The sequence below is a fragment of the Pyrus communis genome, chromosome 15 (genome assembly GCF_041283825.1).
Source record: "Pyrus communis isolate YQ-2024b chromosome 15, ASM4128382v1, whole genome shotgun sequence".
NCBI classification, from domain to species: Eukaryota; Viridiplantae; Streptophyta; class Magnoliopsida; order Rosales; family Rosaceae; genus Pyrus; species Pyrus communis.
In genome coordinates this window covers 16,833,571-16,845,860 of record NC_142579.1, presented here as the reverse complement: position 1 = coordinate 16,845,860, position 12,290 = coordinate 16,833,571, and positions in this window count along the sequence as shown.

Sequence of the window (12,290 nt, the reverse complement as noted above, 5' to 3'; positions counted from 1 at the left end):
TTGAACCATCTACACCTTATGTCTACTTCTTTACCTTTTTGTTGTGCCTTGGCTAATTATCTTCACCAACATACAAACCCACAGTTGAATAGTTTAAAATACAAGAAATAAAGACACCGAGAAATTTACGAGGTTCGGCAAAAACCTGCCTACGTCCTCGGAGAGATATTGCTCTTCACTATGAGAAAAACAGTACAAGTTACACATGAGTTAAATCGACATAACCCAATCCCATATCCCTTGTACACCCACTCACAGAATTTTCCCAAGAACCTCACTCTACCCCAAGAGTTCTTTCACAAGAGATCTTTCACTCTAGCTCTCTTGATTTCTCACACCCGTGCCCATGGTAGAGCCAAATGCTCTCACCATCTCTTTGGATGCTCTCACAAAAGGAATGCTCAAAAACAAATAGTGCCCTTCCTTCTTTTTTTCTCATCTCTCGGCTGCACCCTTCATTCCCTTTAAAAACAACCAAATACAAATAAAATAATAAGGCTACTTGCTAGCCTTTTCCTTTTCTCCTCAAAACAAGGAAAGCAACAATGATTTTGTCCACCTTATTATTTTATTAGCCGAAAGTGGATGTGAGTTGGCCACTTGGCCACATATTCCAACACTTTTATCTCTCTACATATCATCTTCACTTGATGACCCAAAGCACCCTTACAAATTCAATATACAACATTTTACATTATTCCAAAGTTAACTTATTTGTGTGCATCAACATGTACCATACAACTTATTTGTGTGCATCAACATCTACTAGACACATTTTCAATGTTTTCATTCTTCAAAAAAATTCTCGGATTAAGTTGCCAGATACATTCTCAAATCACAAAAATGTAAAATCTTATTTGTCATTTTATTTTTGTAAATAGTTGTTCAAAAATTGTTTTGTAAAACATTACTGGGAATGGACACTAATTTTTTTATGAACCAAATTTTTTTTTCTGTGAATTAGAGAACTAACTACCCACATTGCATCCTCAGATTGAGTTGTACTAGCGCAGGGTCCTTGTAAGCATATTAAGATAATTTATACATGTTTTTTAACCTAATAGATGGACCTTGAGAAAGCGTACAAAAGTATGAGAAGATCAAGACACTGGGTTTACAAGCTATCCCAAGTAATTCAGTAGATAGAGGTTATTGCAACAACAGAAGACGATCGCCATCAATGACCGCTTCTAGCATGGACTGTCTACATACAAGAAGGGAAAAACGTTGAACCTAAAGTACTTTTTGACCGCTCAAGATAGTTGGTTGACCTGACAACTTTCTAACATAACCGGTAAGAACAAGTATGTTCATATTTCAACTCCGAGCCACGCGTTGGCCATCAACGGAAATAGGAGTCTATGAAGAGACATAACCTGTACGAACAAGTAGTTTACCCGAGCCACACGTTGACATGTACACATGGCTATTTGCATGGGTAGACATGTTTCAATCACAGCATTTATCCATGAGTGGTTGGAAAGTAGTTTACCCAAGCCACGCGTTGGCCATCAACGGGAAAGTTGGAAGTCCTTCGATTTAAGCAGTCACTTACAAAGACTTGAGATGTTGTGTTAGTGGTCGAACTACAAGGAAAAATATAAGATAAAGTAGCATTTAGCCTTTCCTCCTGATTAATTGTCTTGACTGAATTAGTGACCACAAAGTTGACATGAGTCATGTCCTTCACTGTCACATCTCAATATAACGAATTCAGCTGGTTAACATCTGTTCGAAATTCAGAAAGAAGAACCATGCTAATCTCCATGTTATCTAAAAGTGAAGGTCTCTTGGTATCATCTTGATCATCCTCAGCCGAGTTTAACACAACCCTCTTGTCTAACAGACTAAATTTGGACTCGATTGCTTCTGATTGAGCTTTTTTGCACATTTGGCATTGGAAGACAATCTTGGCATCCAAACCGTCTAAATATGAATGAAGTCGCCTGACTCGTTCTACTTCCTTCTGCATTAGGCTGAACAATCTGATGACCGATAACACTTAAAAATACCAGAAAGGTATCCCTGCACTCTGGATTTGCGCATGTGTTGGAAACTGGCTAAAATAGTTAGATCTAAATTCCTTTGGATCATGGCATCTTTGGCTGCAGGACTAGTCAAAGCCATGTCCATGCAATCTTGGCATTCTTAGGAAAACCATACCGATCGTTGGCCGAACTCACCTACGGTGTTGAACCTTGACCAAGGGCTCCTATGGGGAATCAAAGGAAGAGCTTTCTTGGCGAAAGGTTCAATCCTTGCTTTCAACTTGTCTAGCCAAAGTAATAGCTTGATCCATTTCTTGGATTCCTTAATTTCAGTTTCCATTGTTGGAACTTGAACCTTTTTCCCTTCGGCTATCTAGGAAGAATTGTAGGGACTTGTTCCACATAATTTAACTCAATTTCTGCTTCCGGCTACTATACATGAGATGCTTCTTTTTTAGCGTTGGAGACTTCGTTTGGAAGATGATTTCTATGTTTTGGACCTTGCATTATACGCATCAGTCGGAAGATTGTGTTTATACAACTGAGTATATGTTGGTTTCAGTGGCTTGAAAGTCCTTTGTGTAGTTAACGTGCTTATGTCACCCACCTGGGTGTCTTTATCGTAAAATGCTCTATCAACTTCATGTAAACCAATCTAGACATATATCAGAGAAGAAGAAGATCGATAGAGAGAGAAACGAAGAGAGAAAGAATACTTGAAGAGCAAGGTATATTTCTGAATTGTATTTACTATTTTCACATTAACCTGCACTGTTTCATTACAAAGGATATTTATACTATCTAAGACAGCTTCCTAACTAAGCTATCTTCTAACAATCTTATAACTGCAAGACTAATCTATTGACATTTGACAACATCTCATCCATTCATATAATACTCCTAACATCCCCCCTCAAGCTCAGGGGCAGAGAGACTGAGCCGGAGATTGTTGCAATGGTGCTGAAACAAAGATGCGGACAACCCCTTTGTGAAAACATCAGCAAACTACTCACCAGAAGATACAAAATGCACTTGCAAAAGGTGGTTAGCAACTCGTTCTCGCACAAAATGAATATCAACCTCTATATGTTTTGTTCGTTGATGTTGGACAGGATTCAAGGTTAAGGCTATAGCAGAAAGATTATCACAATACAGAGTTGGTGTATCAGATATAGAAACCTGCAGAAATGCCAACAACTGTTTAATCTAATCAATCTCAGCGACTGTAGAAGACAATGCCTGATACTCGGCCTCTGTGGATGACCGAGATACAGTTTGTTGTTTCTTGGAGGACCATGAGATCGGATTCGAGCCTAGAAAAACAACCAAACCAGTGGTGGAACGCCTATCTTTAGGATCCCCTGCCCAATCTGCATCACTAAAAGCTTTAAGATCCAAATCACCCTTAACATATCGAATGTCACAGCCTTGTGTAGCCCGAAGGTATCTAAGAACCCTCTTAACTGCCAGAAAATGAGATTCCATCGGGGCCTGCATAAATTGACTCACTTGATGCACTGCAAAAGCAATATCAGGTCTTGTGAAAGTTAGATACTGAAGAGCACCCACAAGACTTCTATACAGTGCTGGATTGTTATACGGTTTCTCATCATCTTTCAATAAACGAGTATAAGGTAAACAGGGAGTGGCACAAGGCTTGGAAGACAACATTTCTAACTTGGTGAGAAGGTTAGTGATATACTTATCTTGAGACAAAAAAATCCCATTTGGTTGCTGCACAATCTATATCCCCAGAAAGTAATGCAATGGTCCCAAGTCCTTAATATCAAACTCAGGTGCCAAGGCATGAATAACATCAGTAACACAGTGACTAACACTACCTGTGATGATTATATCATCAACATACAATAAAAGAATCACAAGAGAATCACCAGCATGTTTGACAAAGAGTGAAGAATCAGAATAAGTGGACTGAAAGAAGGTAGAAACTTGGTAAATCTGTCATTCCAGGCCCTAGGGGCTTGTTTCAACCCATACAAGGACTTATGGAGCTTACAAACATAACCCTCATGTTTAGAATCATGAAATCCAGGAGGTTGAGACATATAGACCTCTTCTTGAAGAATGCCATGTAAAAAGGCATTTTTCACATCTAACTGCCTTAAACACCAGCCATAGTGTGTAGCCAAAGCAATAACAAGTCTCACAGTGGTTGGTTTTACCAAAGGACTGAAAGTCTCCCCATAATCGATACCTTCTTCTTGATTAAACCCCTTTGCAACTAAACGGGCCTTATACCTCCTTATAGAACCATCAGCAGTCTTCTTTATTTTGAACACCCATTTACAGCCTACTAAATTCTTGTGAGGTGGAAGAGGAACCAAAGACCAAGTACCTTGATGATGTAGGGCTGAGAGTTCTTCTTTCATGGCTTCACACCACACAGGAGATGTCAAAGCAGATTTATAGGTAGCAGGTTCCACTTTAGTGAGATCAGCCCCTCCATTTTCATGGACCACAAACAAGAATGCAATTTTCTTAGAAATACCACTCTTCGATCTAGTTTGCATTGGATGCAAATTAAAGGATGGAACAGAAAGGACTACTTGGAGGTGGTCAGGCTGGAATTCAGGTACCACAGGAATAGAAGAGGATACGGATTGATTTGCAGTGCTAGTAATGGGTGCAGCCTCAGGAAGATCACCAGGGAGAGTATAGCTACCTGATGGTGCAGAGGGCATAGACAGACTAGATCCATTTGACAAACTAGGGGCAGTGATAGGGTGACACCTAGTGGCTAAAGAACTATTTGGAGCAGACTGTGAGGACCTAGGCTGCATCAAACTAGAAGAAGAAACAGAAGGCACAACCATCACATTATCATTGTTTGGTACCAAACCAGAAGTAGAAACATGGGAGGTAAGGACAGGGGAATTAACTGGTTTAACAGAAGACACTAGATTGGAATAAGGAAATTCAGATTCATCAAAAAGGACATGTCTTGATATATAAAACCGTTTCTTAGCCACCTCAAAACAGATGTACCCTTTAAACTTAGAAGCATACCCCAAGAAGACACACTTTGTAGTTCTAGGTTGAAGTTTAGTACTATTATAAGGTCTCAAGAGTGGGAAACAAGAGCAACCAAAAACTCGAAGATGTTGAATTTCGGGAATGGCATGAAAAAGTAGCTCAAATGGGGATTTGTTATCCAAGGTAGAAGATGGCATCTTATTGATAAGATAGACAGAAGTTTGAACTGCATAGGACCAAAAAAGAGGGGGTAAAGAAGCTGTTTGTAACAATGTGATGGAAGTCTCAATTATATGTCTATGTTTGCGCTCAGCGAGGCCGTTTTGCTCAGGGGTATGAGGACAGGACATATGATGAAGAATCCCTTTATTCAAAAGAAAAGCTTGAAAAGATTTCCCTATATACTCCCCTCCCCCATCTGTTTGTAATGTTTTCACAGAGGCATCAAATTGATTTGAAATGAATTGATAGAAAGAGACAAAAGTTGAGTAAACATCACTTTTATTACTTATTGGAAAAATCCAAGTATAACGAGTACACTCATCAATGAAGGTTACATAATACTTGAACCCTTCAATGGACAAACAAGGAGCTGGACCCCAAACATCACTATGAACTATCTCAAAAGGTTTGACAGACTTAAACTGAGACACAGGAAAAGGAAGTTTTGTAAACTTGCCTTCCAAACAATTAGAACACAATAGAGGCAATGAATCAGGATTACAAGACAATCTGGACTTTCTTAAAATCTGAGATACTATAGGATTAGAAGGATGACCTAGTCTGTTATGCCATAATCTTGAATTCACTTGTTGTCCAAGATAAGCAGCAGCATAGGCACGTTTTGAAGAAGCACTAAATGTGGAAGAGAGAATCGGATACACCCCATTACTGCACAGTCCTTTGTAGAGTATCCTCCCTGTGGTTTTGTCTTGAATCCAAAAACAAAATGCATCAAAGAGTATCCAACTATTATTGTCCAAGAAGATTCTATGAACTGACACCAAATTTTGTGTTAATTTCGGAACATATAAAACAAAATTTAATTTCAGAGAGTGTAATGGAGTTTGAAGATTGGTGGAGCCAATATGAGATATGGCTAAACCTTCACCATTGGCAGCTTGGATAGTCTCAGTGGATGGATAAGGAGTTGCAAGAGACAGATTCTGCAACTCAGTGGTCATGTGATTAGTTGCTCCTAAGTCAGTGAGCCAAACTTGCTGAGATGGAATAGATGACTGAGGAGAAATAGACTGAGTTCCAGAGTTGGTGTGAGCATACATGGCAGTCATCGAATCATTAGAACTCTTCTGGAAACAAAACTCAGCACTATGACTAGAGTTCCCACAGATTTGACATCCGGAATTAACCCCAGTATTTCGAAATCGACAAGTATCAGCAAAATGATTAGTTTTCCCACAGATTTGGCAGCCTTGAGAAACAGAAGCATTTCTAAAACGACAAGTAGTGGCAAGATGATTATGCTTGCCACAGATTTGACATGTCATCAATGGAGAGGAACCAAACTGTTGTGGAGAATTTCCCAAAATTCCAAGGCCAGAATTAGAAAAGAAGACTTGTTGGCGCCAAACCTGTTATTAGAATTAAACCGATCTCTGCCTTTATTCTTGTTATTGAACCCTCAAGAACCATTATACTGATAATTGGAGTTATGATTCTGAGACAAAAAACCACCAGAATTCTTAGAAGGAAACCCCGACTGTTGAGCAACCAAAGCAGTAAGCAAAGGGGCAGCATGCATAGTTTCAAGCATTGCTTCTTCAGCAAGGAGTTGGGAACGAAGATCTTTCAATGAAATAACTGTATCACGACCCCTAATGACTGACCGAATGGTATTGAACTCAGAAGGTAAACCAGTCAATGTAAGAATGACAATATCATCATCGTCAAAATGAACACCAGCATCAGACAAATAATCGCGAGCTTCCTTGATCCTTTGCAGATATAGAGTGATGGAATCATTACCTTTCTTGATAGTTTGTAACTCAGATTTCATCTGGAAAATACTGGATCGAGTAACGGTAGAAAATTGTTCTTTCAGACGAGTCCACAAATCCAGAGAACTTATACTCCCAATTGCACAAGAAATTGTAAGAGGCGACAGAGTTGCAGAAATGAGCTGCATCAACGCTTTGTCATGCATTTTCCAAATCCTGTATGCATCAGATTCAACTTGTGCAGTAGTACTACCCGAAACAACTTCAGAATCCCCAGAAATCACATCAGAAAATCGAGGAGGGCAAGGAGTAGACCCATTAACAAACCCCATAATGCCATAGCCTTCCAACAAAAGCTGCATCTGAAAATGCCATGTCAAGTAATTGGTATCGTCCAGCTTCATGGTTACGGACGTAGAGACAGAGGAGAGAAGAGATGTAATAGGTGATTGCAAGATTTGCAAATGAGACACGGTCACCATTTTGGTAGAATTGCTTCAACGAAATTGACAGAGAACAAACGTCGAACACTTGGTGTGCAGAAAACCAAACACAAATGAATGAACCCTAACTCGAGCAGAAAAGACCCAAATCAAGAAGAAAGAAATAGAAGAGAGAGAGACACATATATGTGCGATCAGAAGCGGAAGCATATACAGAAACCCCAGATCGATACACCCCAAAGCTTTATGCTTTTTCCGGCGATGATACCATGTAAACCAATCTAGACATATATCAGAGAAGAAGAAGATCGATAGACAGAGAAACGAAAAGAGAAAGAATACTTGAAGAGCAAGGTATATTTCTGAATTGTATTTACTATTTTCACATTAACCTGCACTGTTTCATTACAAAGGATATTTATACTATCTAAGACAGCTTCCTAACTAAGCTATCTTCTAACAATCTTATAACTGCAAGACTAATCTATTGACATTTGGCAACATCTCATCCATTCATATAATACTCCTAACACTTCAAGCTATCACCGAACACGAGGCTTTTGATCTTCAAGTTGTGGTCCTAATCTGCTAAAAACTCCTAATGTGTTTTGCTCCGAACCTTGGTCAGATGGCTCACGTGATCTTGTAAGTTTTACAACAGACTTGCATCGGTTGCACAACACCACTGACGAATCTTATTTGCTTGATTCTTGACTGACCGAATTGCGCTTGGCATGCTGGGTGGCCACACGTTACTGTACAGGAGAATTATATTAAGCATGATTAATTTTTAACCTTGATTGATCATTTGTCTTAGGTATATGAACAATTGCTACTAGGAAAGGAATGATGTCAATCTTCAACTTCGGCTTACCATTCTTCTTGGGTATGTAGCCGTTTATCATATTGACCGTTGTTGTTAGGAAAGGATCAGTATCTACCAATATTTATGCTTTCCCATGAAACTTGATCTTTCTATTATCTATCCAATCTTGAATAACATCCTTAAAGGTTACACAGTTGTTGGTGGAATGCTTGTTGGAGTTGTGGACCTTGCAATTGACCTTTTTTTTTTCTTTCAAATCTTCGGCTTTAAGTACGACATGGCCTAGTTGAAGATTGATTATTTTTGCTACAAAGAGCTGATAAAAAAATAACATCAGCATAGGTGATACCAAAGGTGCAGACCTTAGACGTTTGGACTGCCGCTAGCTAAAGCTGTTCAGGTTTTGACATCTTTTGTGTTGGGATGAGTAAATGATTTACACATGAATGGCTTGTCGTTAATGTTTTCTGCAACGTTAATGTTGACATACTATGCCTCTATATCCTCAGTCGAAGCAAAGAATCGTATTGCTCAACATGCTTAGGGAATTCTTACATGTCACAAAAGCTTGGTGAATAAATGTTGTTAACAAATGGTTCATTTCCTCATGAGACTATTGTATTCCCTCATAGTAGTGGTTTGATGTATCTTGTTTGAGATTAAATCGGCCGAGCTCACGTTCCAAAGTAAGCTCATCTGGTGTTCGGTGAGCTTGCACCGAATATGGGTTTAAGGAAGTACATCCAAGCCTCATTACTCTCATCATCATCTTTCTCGACCATTCATTCTGGAGGTCTAAAGAGAGCGGGCTTAGTGGTCCTTGTAATAGCTACCATCGTTAATTCTGGTTGTCGAGATTTATTTCCACTTCTCGACATGCCGTAAAGTTTTGCGTGACTGCAATAGGAGTATCATGTGCCAGTTTTACGCTAGAAGGGACAATTACTTGATTTGTTGAGGTTTTTTCCTATCATTGTTTTCTTCTTCACAGAGCGTGTTTTGATGGTCATACACTTCATAGTTTTTACCACTTAGTCTCACTGAGTGTGCCAAAATGTTGACCCTAAAAATTACAAAGCTACATGGCCCACAGGTTGAGAAATTATTGAGCTAACTATGTCATTCTTGTGAATGCAGGCTTACCCACTTGCGACCGAGATTGGTCTGACGAGTAAAATAGATGTGATTGTGGTGTAGAATGCGTTGCTGAATTCTGCACTTCAGCAACTACAGTTGAGGAAAGAACGCCTCTCAGCCTAGAGTTCTAAAACCTAAAGACAATGTTGCTTAATTCACTGCAAAGTTCAGGATTTTCAGCACCAAGTTAGGCAACTTCAACTATGTTCATGAGAATATAAGTGCGTCAAGTCTGTATCAGGCTATAAGGGCAAAGATACTTTAAGGAGATGAGTGTCTGTATCGTAAATATTGTTCGGCCATCTGAATGCCGAACTCTGAAATGTACTTTCAAGTAACTGATCATAGAACACCTCACTTTGTTGGGGAAGCTAATGAAGTGACCTCTTTAGGCGAAAGAATTGAAGACTCTTCATTGGCTAAGACTTGGGTAGATAACGACTGAAATAGAAGTAGTGTTGTTCCACCGAACTGGAGGTACTCCCATAACAATTGGTTTTACGACTCTAGTAATGTTCCAACGAATTGAAGAACACATTGATGTTCCAACGAAATGAATATATCCTGACCAAAGGGTTAGGATAATTAGAATTGTTCTCAAGGTTGTGAGAAGGGTTTCGCGTAAAGCAAGCTTTTTTGCGAAGCAGTTTGTTGAGTTTAAGGGGTCTCTCATGTTGCAGAACTACTTTTATTTATAGGTATGTATTTTGTGATAACCAAGCTTACTAAGGTATAGTCCTAATAGGACTACGCCTCCTCGACACCCACTTGGATATCCTTTGAAATTATCCTTTTGGTCCCTTTCTTAACTGAAGCTTGATCTCCATCCAATCTCGGATTTTTTTACTTGAACTAGGATTCTGAACCTAGTCTCTTTGTGCACTTAATTCATTATTTGATTAGCCATAGATTTCAATTCCTAGAATAATTCAAATCTTATCAAAACTTCATCCTAATTCTTGACAATTTTAACTTAACCAGGACTCAATTGAGTCACGTCTAAGTTTGATCCCTTAGCAGTCCTACTTTTATCAGGGCTCAGTCGAATTGATGCCCTTTTGGGCTGAGGGTGAACTGCCCTAAGGAATCATTTTTGGGCCAAGAGTCACGACCTTCTAACTTGAGTTATCTTTTCTTGGTCCAAATCCTGTATTTCAGGCCCAAACAAAAGTAAAGAATATCGGGAATGGTAGTAGTGAACCAAAACATGGTAAGGGCCAATCTATAGCTTGGTACACCTACGCAACATTCACAGGGACAAAAATATCGTCGTCGTCGGACACCCATTTGGCCGAAATGGAGAAACAAATATATCCTGTTTCTATAGTAATTTTTATACAATTAGAGGATATATCCCGGTTGCATGCATAATTTTTCTTCTGATTACCGCAACAAACCAATGGACAGAGGAAGAGTCGCAAAGGGAATCACCCCACCCGTCATTTTCAAATTAATTCGACAGAATGATTTTATCTTCCCAACTGCTTTTACTTTCCACCCAACAGTTACCATATTTCTTCATAACTATAGGAAGCCAAGGTAAAAGTAAAACCCCTAAACAGTGCTGGTAATTACAACTTTGTTCGGACATACATATTATAAGGCCGAGCAATTATTTGTTTTCTTTGTTTTGATGCAGCAGAAGAAGATAGTTTACGAGGTATGCATTTTCCTTTTACCGCTGCTTTCTCTCTATTCTCTTCTACTATTTCTGCAGCAAACCCAGCCTTGCTTACTATTTCTGCAACAAACCCAGCCTTGCTACTCCTTATCAATTTATTAATCAAACACCACAGTTAGTTAATACATTAAAATTATGCAGAACATGCTAATATGTAATACGAACAAAAATGACCATTTTCTAAGTATCATGAACACTAACCTTTCTTCATTGTAAAAATTTGATCTGTTAAGCACAGGCATAGGGTCAGTCGAAACTCGATCCTGATCTTTGATGGAGTCCACAATACTGCCAATAAAATACTCCTCCTCCTCTGCCTGTAAGTTCCCAAACCTTGGATTTTCAAACATGCATTTAATCATGTCCTCCTGCGCCACCGCTACCTTCACCGCAACCTTGTACACAACATCTTTATGAGCATAGTCCACAAACTAAATTAAAATGACGACTATAAGTGCCATAGTCCACAAACTATTAAATGAGTACCATAAGTTCCTTAATTCATGTAAATGAGGACCATAAATTCCTTAATCCATGTACAGATTAAGTATGAGCATGAATTCCAAAAATATGAACCTAAAGGTTCTAGTGATATCGCTATCGAGCATAAATTTCAAGTACATATGAATAATGTTTTGACCAAAAGTTCAACATATTAATAATGCTAAGAACATGAAGTTCTAACACTTCGTGTTGACATGTGTTTACATGGTATAAATTAATTATTGCAAGTTCTGTTGTACCACACTTCGTGTTGACATGTGTTTACATGGTATAAACTTGAATTTGTTACCATTGACATCTTATATAAGAGATACTTTCATGAATTCATAATGCCCGAGAATTCATGTGGAAGAATATGATATTAGAAAACATCTTTGCTTAAAAGTTCATTAAATCATATTCATAGAACCAAAAGTTTCAATAGTTTCCTATATCTAACAAACTGAACCCGAAGTTTTAGACATATAAAAAACCAGAAGAGAAATAACTTTTTATAATACGGTTTATACACATGAACTAAAACTACAACAATGAAAAAAAAAAAAAAAGGGCTTTTATAAAGGTTGCTTATGTGAAGCCTTAGTACATGGTAGAACCCCAGAAAGGGAAGGTACTGGAGATTATGTGAAGCCTTAGTACTTGGCAAAACTTCATGATGAGGAGGCACCGGAGGTTAATCATTTGAAGCCTCAGTACTTGGTAGAACTCCAGGTAGTGGAGGAAATCGATGCCTTTGGAATAGAGTCACGACCTCTGATG